Consider the following 10272-nt stretch of genomic DNA (forward strand, 5'->3'; position numbering starts at 1 on the left):
GAATCCACAACCTTGTTGTTACTTCCGCTATTTGGATTGAGGTAATAGTATTTGCGTTACTTTATACATGTGGTTTACCTCTGTTATAAATCCTCGAGTATTGTGTGTGTCAGCATACCGATCCAGGAATGACACTTAAGCACAGAGACTTGACCGTCTGAGGTCGGGTCGCTACACCGATGAAGCGTGAGTAGTTTACCACAGACCTTCGGGTCCATAGTTATTAGTTAGATGGCTTCTTCTCTCTCTTTGGTTCTCAATACAGAGTTCTCCTTGATGTTCTTGGAGATCTATTCGATGTAATACTCTTTTGCAGTGTGTTTGACGAGATTCGATGAATTGTGGATTTATGAACTTGATTATCTATGAATATTATTTGGTTCTTCTCTGAATTCTTATATCCATGATTTGATATCTTTGCAAGTCTCTTCGAATTATCTGTTTAGTTTGGCCTACTACATTGATCTTTCTTGCAATGGGAGAAGTGCTTAACTTTGGGTTCAATCTTGCGGTGTCCTTTCCCAGTGACAGCAGGGGCAGCAAGGCACGTATTGTATTGTTGCCATCGAGGATAAAAAGATGGGGTTTGTATCATATTGCTTGAGTTTATCACTCTACATCATGTCATCTTGCTTAATGCGTTACTCCGTTCTTATGAACTTAATACTCTAGATGCATGCTGGATAGCGGTCGATGTGTGGAGTAATAGTAGTAGATGCAGAATCGTTTCGGTCTACTTGACATGGACGTGATGGTATATTCATGATCATTGCCTTAGATATCTGCATAACTATGCGCTTTTCTATCAATTGCTCGGCAGTAATTTGTTCACCCACCGTAATACGTGCTATCTTGAGAGAAGCCACTAGTGAAACTGATGACGGGAAAATGGCGGGCGTGAGAACACGCGTCCACTTCATTGATACAGAGTGAATAATTTAAATGCATGGAATAAAAATAGGGTCAAACATTGCAGGTACTTTATTTCCAGAACTCTTACATTTACATAAAAGATCTGTTAATTACATCTCCGTAGAGAAAACCCCTGATTAAGAATTCCAACATATCTATTACATAACATCACAACACATGAGTACTACAAAATGTAGAATTAAAAGAAAACTACAAAATGTAGAAATAAAAATCCTCCTCGCTGTCTTCGACATCGGCGTACTCGGAGAGCCTTGAACTTCGTCTATGCTAACATATGCGTTGCACAACATTCATGATTTGACAATGTTCATTCATATAGCGCGTTCATGCCTAGTTCATTAACCATCGCAAATATGTAGTGGTTGTCTTTTTAGTCATATGAAGATCTATTTAATGGTTAACTAGCCGGGCTAACGGTGTATATGCAATATAGGGCATAACTATTTTTATGAGTTGGGTTTACTTTATAGCAACGTATATAGCGTTGCCTCGAGCCATTATATGCGAGGACTATATGAAACTTGTTGATGACATATTTGATCGCACTGTATTATGTTTACTGCGAGTAACATAGGCTATGGCCCTAGTTACTTTTCTATGCATGGTACAATTTTAATCCGTATGAGAGATTATATTATGACATATGGGTTATGCTTAAATACTAGTTTTGCTTGTCTCAAACATGTCATATATGGGCATGCGACTAAGTGGATCTAGTCAAATATCAAATATTTATATGGGTTTGAATGAGAATATTTCTTTTATAAAGTTTCACTTCACTTGTATTAGTACTAACATCATGTAGCAACTTCGTGCCCATATGTAGCATAACCGAATGAAATGTCGGGACTTCTTCTTGCTTGTATTATCACCACGTAGCATAGATTGTATGCTCGTAGTGTAACCAAACAAAAGTATATATCAGTTTATATTTTGCATGGACATGATGAAGTATATGACAATTCTCAAAGTCTAGATATATGACCCTAAACTATGAAGAGAAAAGGTCATGTATATTGAGTTGTCATGGCTTTGTTTCACATGGGTTTTCACTAGTACAAAATCCGAGCGTATAATGCTACTTCTTGAGACTAATGAACATATAGCCGCATGCTCCAAGTTTACACCCTATACTGATGCATTTAGGGGTCTAGCCAGACTATAAATTATATGGAAGGAACATGTGTGAATTTCCAACAAAATAGGACCTTATGAAACCAAATCAATATGAGCTTTATTTCTATTTCTATCATTGATCTGTATCAACATGGGATGCAAGATCACCATGAGACCAAATCAAGATGGACATATTTTTATTCTTGAATTGTATCAACATGGGATGCAAGATTGCCATGAGACCAAAACATGATGAGCATAATTTTTGGTCTTGACTTGTATCCACATGGAGACGCAATATCACCATGAGAGCAAATCAAGATGGACATATTTTTATTCTTGAATTATATCAACATGGGATGCAAGATCGCCATGAGACCAAAACAAGATGAGCATAATTTTTGGTCTTGACTTGTATCAACATGGATATGCAAGATCACCATGAGACCAAAACAAGAAGAATTTTAGTTGCATCGTGTGCACTTAGTTTGCATCATTATAGGATTGAGGAGTGATATATGACCACTAGGCATCTCATGCATTATCTTGATTTGTATCATCATGGGATCAAGATCACCATGAGACCAAAACAAGAAGAATTTTGTGGGTAGAACCGAATATATATGAGATATGTGGTGAAAATAAAACATCATCGATGAATATATTTTAATCTTGAACTGTATCAACATAGGATGCAAGATCACCATGCGACCAAAACAAGAAGGAACATATTTTTTATTCTTGAATTGTATCAACATGAGATGCAAGATCCCATGAGACCAAAACAAGGTGAACATATTTAACCATGATTTGTATCAACAAGGGATGCTAGATCCCATGAGACCAAACTAGGTGTGCTATATGGAGCGACGTAGAACACCAATAGTACTTTAAGACATATGGTGCAAGAGGAATGCCTCAAGAAAGGAGCAAGAAGGTAGCCATGTATTCTCACCTTGCTTTAGTTTTTTTGTACGTGTGATGCGGACGAGCAACGCCGGCGTGTAGCAGCTTGTGGGTGGTGCAGATGATGAGCAGTGCGGCCGACGGCGTACGTGGACGGCGGCGAACGGACGGCGATGACGGCGGCGAGCGGACGGAGACGACGGCGGTGAGCAGACGGTGGCGAGCGGATGGCCGGCGACGACGGCAGCGAGCGGACGGCCGGCGGCGATGAAGCTAGCAGCGTATGTATGTGCGTGAGTGATGGATGGATGGATGAAAGATGAGCTAGCAGTGATGGACTGAATAAGCGATCGATGGATGAGGTGAGCGCATGAGAAAAATGAGTGACCCGAGAGCAGTCGAGCGGCCTGGTATCAGAAAATATGTTAGTTGGGAGAACATGGACGTTCTCAGAGTTTAGCGAATATTGGTCGTCGGATCGATTGTTTGATGCGTTCTGGAGCGTTCGATGTCGCTTCGGAGCAACCTCGGCCATAGGATCAAACCGAAACACTGCTACAATGAATAGTGTGCTCTCCGACGTGCCACCGCCTGTTATTTCTATGCCCAAGGGAAATTTCGCCATTTCGCACACAAGCGTATAAAAGGTTGCGGCTCCTGTTGAAGAAGACCTAGCCGCTGCTCCCCTCCCACTCATGCCGCCCTCTCTCCTCTTCCTCCCGCACCGCCTCTCTCTCTCCCTCCAAACCCTAACCCGCGCCCGCCTCCCTGCCCCATCGTCGTCCAGATCCAACCCCACGCCGCCGTCATCTCCTTCGCCCAGTCGGCTGCCGCCGCACCGCACGAGGTGGGATGCCATGCCCCAGCCGTCTCCTCGGCCTGCTTCACCGTCGAGCTCGCTCGTCATGTCGTTGGGAGGGAAGGAAGATGGTGTTGCTCTTATCGAGGTGCACCGCCGTGACGTCAACGGGAGGAGGCCAAGCGAAGCGCGACATCCACTCATCCACATCCCATCCTCTCTTCCTCACACCATCCTATCTCCCTCCCAGATCCACCACGCAGCTCTGTAGCTCGCTCGGGCGCTCGGACGCCGACGCCATGGAGGACGCCGCTCCACCCCTGCTCCGGTCCGTGCCCCCGACGCCATGGAGGACGCCCCTCCACCCCTGCTCCACCCTGAAGGTACTCCACCCCTACTCCATCTCAGTTTTGGTCAAAACTGACTGCTGAATGCTCCTGCTGCTCCGTAGCTCGCTCAGGCGCCCGGACGCCGACGCCATGGAGGACGCCGCTCCACCCCTGCTCCGATCCGTGCCCCCAACGCCATGGAGGACGCCCCTCCACCCCTGCTCCAGCCTAAAGGTACCCCACCCCTGCTCCATCTCAGTTTTGGTCAAAACTGAATGTTGAATGCTCCTGCTGCATCAAGCTGTTGTTTCACAATTTAAAACTGAGTTTTTTTAAATTCCGTTCTGTACTATGGTCTCTGTTTTGTCAATCTATTGTAATCATTTATGCTGTGGAGTAAGTTTTAAAAAAAATTCAGTAGAGTTCTGAACCATTGCATCAGTAAGTCCTAAACAAATTGAGTTGAGTTGTAAACAAATTACTAGATCATTAAGTTCTGAACCATTGCAAATTCTGAATTTTTTCATCGACGGCGACGGCTCCTCCTCTTCCAAGTCTAGCCCATCGATGACGCGCCGTCTCCTGCAAGCCCCTCGCCTCCTCCTCGACTGGCGGCAGCGCCGACCCCGATGAGGAGCCCATCCTGCCTCTCCTCCAGGAACTAGCAGTAAGCCATTGATTCTCCTCTGGCTCATCGTATCTACATTCAGTTAAAAATTTGATGAAGATTCGAAGAGGTTCTAATTGCGTTGTTCTGTTGCTAGGATAGCTTGGTGCTCCCGCAAGCAATTTGGGATTCTGTCTTGATGTAAGCTGTCACTATCCCCTTCTCAGCTTCGATTGAAACTCACCTGGTTGCTAAGATTATTTGGGTTGTCATCAGAAATAAAAACTGTTACCTTTAACAATAGTAGTAAAGGAAAACATAAATGGTTAATGTAGGCACTTGTGTACTTAGATTTGCTTCAAACAGAATAGGCAAGCAACATTGTGATGACCCCAAAAGGATAGTTAAGTAATGTGTGAGTTTCCTTTGCCTTTACTGTCCTAACACCCATGAAATTCACTTTATGAAATGTAACCAAGCTTTATGATTTTCAGCACAAGAATCCATCAGAATTCAATACCCGATAGTCATGCTGACATGATGGATCTGGACAAACCATTTGATCCCATATTTAGCTGACCTATGGGCAACCCATTTGGTATTTTGGACGCAAATTTTGTTGAGAGAGCCGCAGCTGGTTTCTTTGGTCGGGGACCTCAGGTTACACATCGCAGGGTTGTGCGGTAGATACCTATCACACTAATAATCCTCAAACTGGAAGGTCTGGTTAATGGAGGGTATTATCACCTCATGCCACTGTCCATTGCACTTTTAGTTCAGCTTTCACTTCTATACTCTATTTTTGTATACATGGACAGCTTATTGTGTTGTCTTTGATTATAATTTTCTGCAATAGAAATACTCGCCACAAATGATAATGTACATCTGCTCTTTTCTAATAATGAAGTCTATAACCCTCATTCGGATAAATGTCTATGAACAAGTCAGTTTTATATACCGACCTGTCCCCATGATACAAGTCAGTTGGTAGCTGTTTCTTCAATGCCATATTATGCTGACAATTTTGAGGTAGCTCGTGCAACCCTGCTGTTGTAGATGTTTTTCTTGTACATTGTCTTATAGCACCCGTTTTGTACTCTAATCATGTGAATTACTCCTATTCATGAACAAGAGAGTATCTGCTCATAATAGAGATCTGCCTCCCCATGATGAGGAGTTCATTATTTAAATAGTTGTGCATGCCATTTTCAATAAGCAGAAGCATTACATAAATATTCATATTGACCATAGGGCAAAAACAGAGGAAATTGATTATATTTCCGTTTTTCTTAGGACCAGGAGCAGCTGCAAGCTATCACGGAACCAGTTCTCTCATTTGTTCTGCAATGCAGTAGGCACACTCCACAATCTCAGTTCCTAATCTTTGTTATGCGCTGAGAGGAGGGAAGAAGGACAATGTGGTCGCAGCCCTATCGGCACCCTTCTCACCTGATTCATCCGCAGCACGCCATGCAGGTGATCTTCTCTATTGATATATTAAGAACATTGACTGCATTTCTTCTCTATGTTTCCAAACATTGTATATATTGTGTGCCGATGATGAAGTTTTTTCACTTCTATCTCCTGTAGCAATAGTCTATTTTGTTCTTGCAAAAATAGGCAACTGTGTATATGATTGGGCATAATCTTTATACTGAGCACATCGTGTGACCCTTAATTATTTGATGATCATGTATCACACACACACACACACACAATATTACAGTTTAATACTCAGGTTAACTTTCTCAACATTACTGATTTGAATTGGTTTATGAAGTAAATTCATTGTTCCTCTACCTCCGCCACTTGGTCTTGCATTCACGGGAAAACTTCATATGGGTTCTGGCTACAATAAGTTCTATTTCTATGGGTACTGAGTAACATTGGTTGATGGTCACAAAATGAAAATGTATGCACAAGTGTCCCTCCTCCTCCAAGTCTGTAGTGTGATACAGTGGAAGTCTGCAAGTGCTCTGCAATTCTGTTTTTATACCCTGTATATATGGTGCCTAAGTTACAGTAAGTTAGTGGTTAACTGAGCTACTGAAGATTGTACTGAAGATGCATGAGTAACAGTAATATATTGTTGTTTTGGAGGTGTTGATTGTCATTGTGCAATTTGATTCCGTTTTAAAATGATGCACATCTTGGTTTGGTTCAGTTTGAATGCGTGTGCAATCAAATTGATTTGAAGTAGAGCTGGATCCATGTTGAGAAATGGATTTAAAATAGAGATGGATCCATTGTTGTGAGTTTCTTATGCAGTAGAGTTGGATCTTTAGACTCACAACATTTCTTTTGCTCTGATTCAGGTTCGTTTTTGTGTATTGTTCTTTACTGTCAAGTCTGAAGTTAGTGGTTCTTGAGTGAGCTGCGGAAGCTACTACCGTCTGTTATCTGCTCCATGTGCGCCGACGAACAAGTTAATTAGGTGGCTTGGTGTGTGCTTTTCGACCGCCATGGCCGACGACTCATCGTCCCCGATATCTTACATCCAACTGGTACATTCACACAGTATAATGCTCTGCTCCACTGTCTTTCTTGCGTTGCATTTCTGCATGCATGCAGAAGAAGGGAGAAACTGTATTCCGAGATTGTATCTTCAGATACTGGCTAGCTAGCTTTGATCCAAAAAAGAAATGGTTGTCATGGCGGCAGCAACATCTATACTCTGAATATGTGTTCCTTTGTAGATGTGTGTTGTCACTGTAAATAAATTCAGTGTACGTAGCCTGCCACTTGTGTAATTCATTAACATCCGACCACATGAGAGTTTGTAGCTGGTGACAGCACCAAGTGGTAAGCATGTTTTCTTGAGAATTCAACATCAGCCTAGGATCATGCTCCCTCTATTTATGTGTGACTATTGAATCATCTAAAATTCGATGAGTAAATTGAATGTACACAGGAGCATCTTACTCTAAATTGGATCATCATTTACAAATCATTTACACATGATTGAGTTAGTGGCTCCAAGTTCATTTACACAAACCATGACGTGATCATTCATAGGCTCAGTGGGTTCTGAAAACCACAGATGAACCTATATTTTTTGCTTTAGGAGGAAGTGGGTCAGAACTCAGTGAGAGTGCGCCAACATCTCTATATTGTGAAGATTAGTTAATTTGAATTTCAATTTCATTTCACTTTCTGTAAATGATAAATTTGGATTACACCATGTTTTGATTTGATAAATACCGTGGATTGATCCCTGCACTTTTGACAAATTTATGTTCATGACATCTCCGGTTTACTCATGTTCTCATTCTTTGTGCTTCTCAGATCCGGCGGCTCCATTGATACGTCAAACTCGTCATCACTCTGTCGGACTAAGTGTGGAGTTACTTGTGCAAGTTACACCATCAGCAAACACATAAAGACCTGAATGCTATCATCGCAAGTAGAGTATGCATTTACATGCTCTAATTCTATCTGTTTGGGAGAAAACAAAGGCTTTGTGCCTATTAGTTACTTTTTGTTTTATCATATCTGTGGGTACCATCACTAATACAAGGGGAAGACTCCCAATCTGTAACATGTGACCTGTCCAACTGCAAAAATGTTAAGCAATAAAAACTATGTGTAACACATGTTCTTATACACTCTGCCTATGCTTAGTATAGAAACTATCCATAGATGTTACTCCCTTTTTTGGCCTTGTGTAATATATATTGCAAATAAATTATTGTGAGCTGCTCAACCTTTGCGTGTTTGCTCTAACATACCGAACCTTTACGCTATTGCCTTTCATCTTATAAACATATGAAATACAAAACGTATTATACTGGTTAGATATGGCTAGGGCGGGTGGGGTGCGGCAAGCCGCACTTCCTATCTAGTTTATAGGGACGAAGGGAAGCAGCGAAGGGCCGGCTGGACGCGCGCCTGCCCACGTTCTGACTGTGGGATCGTGTCCATGAACGTGGGAGCGTGGCTGGCTCCTTTCTTTTTTTATTTATGTTTAATTACTAATTACCGGCAATGTCCCATCAGTTGAGCTTAATGAGGCCATATAATGCGTGGGCTCTGGGCATGCTTGCATGCGATCGGCTGATGGACTAGGATATGCATGCATGTACATAGCTATTCCGTATAAGTACACTTGGTCATATTTAGACATGAGGAAGCATTTTTCCACTGATATATAATTCATGATGACTTGACATTTTTCTTTTTATACATCATCGCGCGTTATATTATTTTACGTGAACATTATTGTGCTAATATTTTTTTAGCGATGACAGAATAATGCTCATAAATATGATATAGCATTGTGGCAATATTAGCGTTGTCTATGAAACTCTGAATTTGTGTCAACGTTGGAATTTCGCGGTTGATGATGGTGTATGTGTATGAAAGTCATATGTCCACTAATTTATGCGACGATATTGCTCCTTCCCTTTTATTTCTGGGTCTGTTATTTTATATTGAGTGGCGCGGCAGAAATTCATCATGCTATTTTTTATATAAATTACTTTATTTTAATAATATCTAAGCACCATGTTTACTTTGGCCGAAATCGGTGTCAACAGAAACTTATGGTCCCTGGGTCTCTTTCTTATTATATTGCATCTCTTTTATTTACATCGCATCTCGTTTACTATTTTGCAATCTTTACTTTCCAATCTATACAGCAAAAATACCAAAAATATTTATCTTATTATCTTTATCATATCTCACTTTTGCGAGTGCTGTGAAGGGATTGACAACCCCTTTATCGCGTTGGTTGCAAGGTTCTTGATTGTTTGTGCAGGTACTAGGTGACTTGCGCGTTGTCTCCTACTGGATTGATACCTTGGTTCTCAAAAACTGAGGGAAATACTTACGCTACTTTGCTGCATCACCCTTTCCTCTTCAAGGGAAAACCAACGCATGCTCAAAAGGTAGCAGGAACCGACACGTATGTATCGTTGCTAATAAGGATAAAAAGATGAGATCTATATCTACCGCCATATAGATAAATGGATCTTGTCTACATCATGTCATCGTTCTTATTGCATTACTCCGTTTTTCCATGAACTTAATACACTAGATGCATGCTGGATAGCGGTCGATGTGTGGAGTAATAGTAGTAGATGCAGACAGGAGTCGGTCTACTAATCTTGGACGTGATGTCTATGTAATGATCATTGCCTGGATATCATCATAATTATTTGAAGTTCTATCAATTGCCCAACAGTAATTTGTTTACCCACCGTTTGCTATTTTTCTCGAGAGAAGCCACTAGTGAAACCTACGGCCCCCGGGGTCTTCTTTCTCATATATTTGCCTTGCGATCAACTTTTCCTTTGCATTTTTATTTAGATCTATTAAACCAAAAAATACAAAAATACCTTGCTGCGTTTTATATTTATTTATTTTATTGGGCGTTCAATCTATCAATCTACTACAATTTACCTCACGTCTGCTTGCCTATCTTGAGGCGTCGTACCCTGGAAGGGATTGACAACCCCTTTAACTCGTCGGGTTGCGAGGTGTTCTTGTTTGTGTTGTTGGAAATATGCCCTAGAGGCAATAATAAATAGGTTATTATTATATTTCCTTGTTCATGATAATCGTTTATTATCCATGCTAGAATT

The 10272-nt window shown here is 41.4% G+C and overlaps 1 long non-coding RNA gene across 4 annotated transcripts; it reads left to right on the forward strand.

The window, feature by feature from the left end:
• The first annotated feature begins 3628 nt into the window (after positions 1–3628).
• On the forward strand, positions 3629–8293 carry LOC109781936 (uncharacterized). 4 transcript variants are annotated; one of them, XR_005759433.3, is made up of 8 exons: positions 3629–4137; positions 4206–4317; positions 4644–4750; positions 4848–4891; positions 5185–5411; positions 5984–6166; positions 7006–7492; positions 7976–8293. It is a non-coding gene; the product is annotated as an uncharacterized lncRNA (long non-coding RNA). The 4 variants fall into 4 exon arrangements; XR_012187257.1 differs by having other exon boundaries at positions 7006–7194; XR_002237424.3 differs by lacking the exons at positions 3629–4137; positions 4206–4317 and having other exon boundaries at positions 4357–4750; positions 7006–7194.
• Positions 8294–10272: the final 1979 nt, after the last annotated feature.

Source organism: Aegilops tauschii, chromosome 6, assembly GCF_002575655.3.
Source record: "Aegilops tauschii subsp. strangulata cultivar AL8/78 chromosome 6, Aet v6.0, whole genome shotgun sequence".
In the NCBI taxonomy this organism is placed as follows: Eukaryota; Viridiplantae; Streptophyta; class Magnoliopsida; order Poales; family Poaceae; genus Aegilops; species Aegilops tauschii.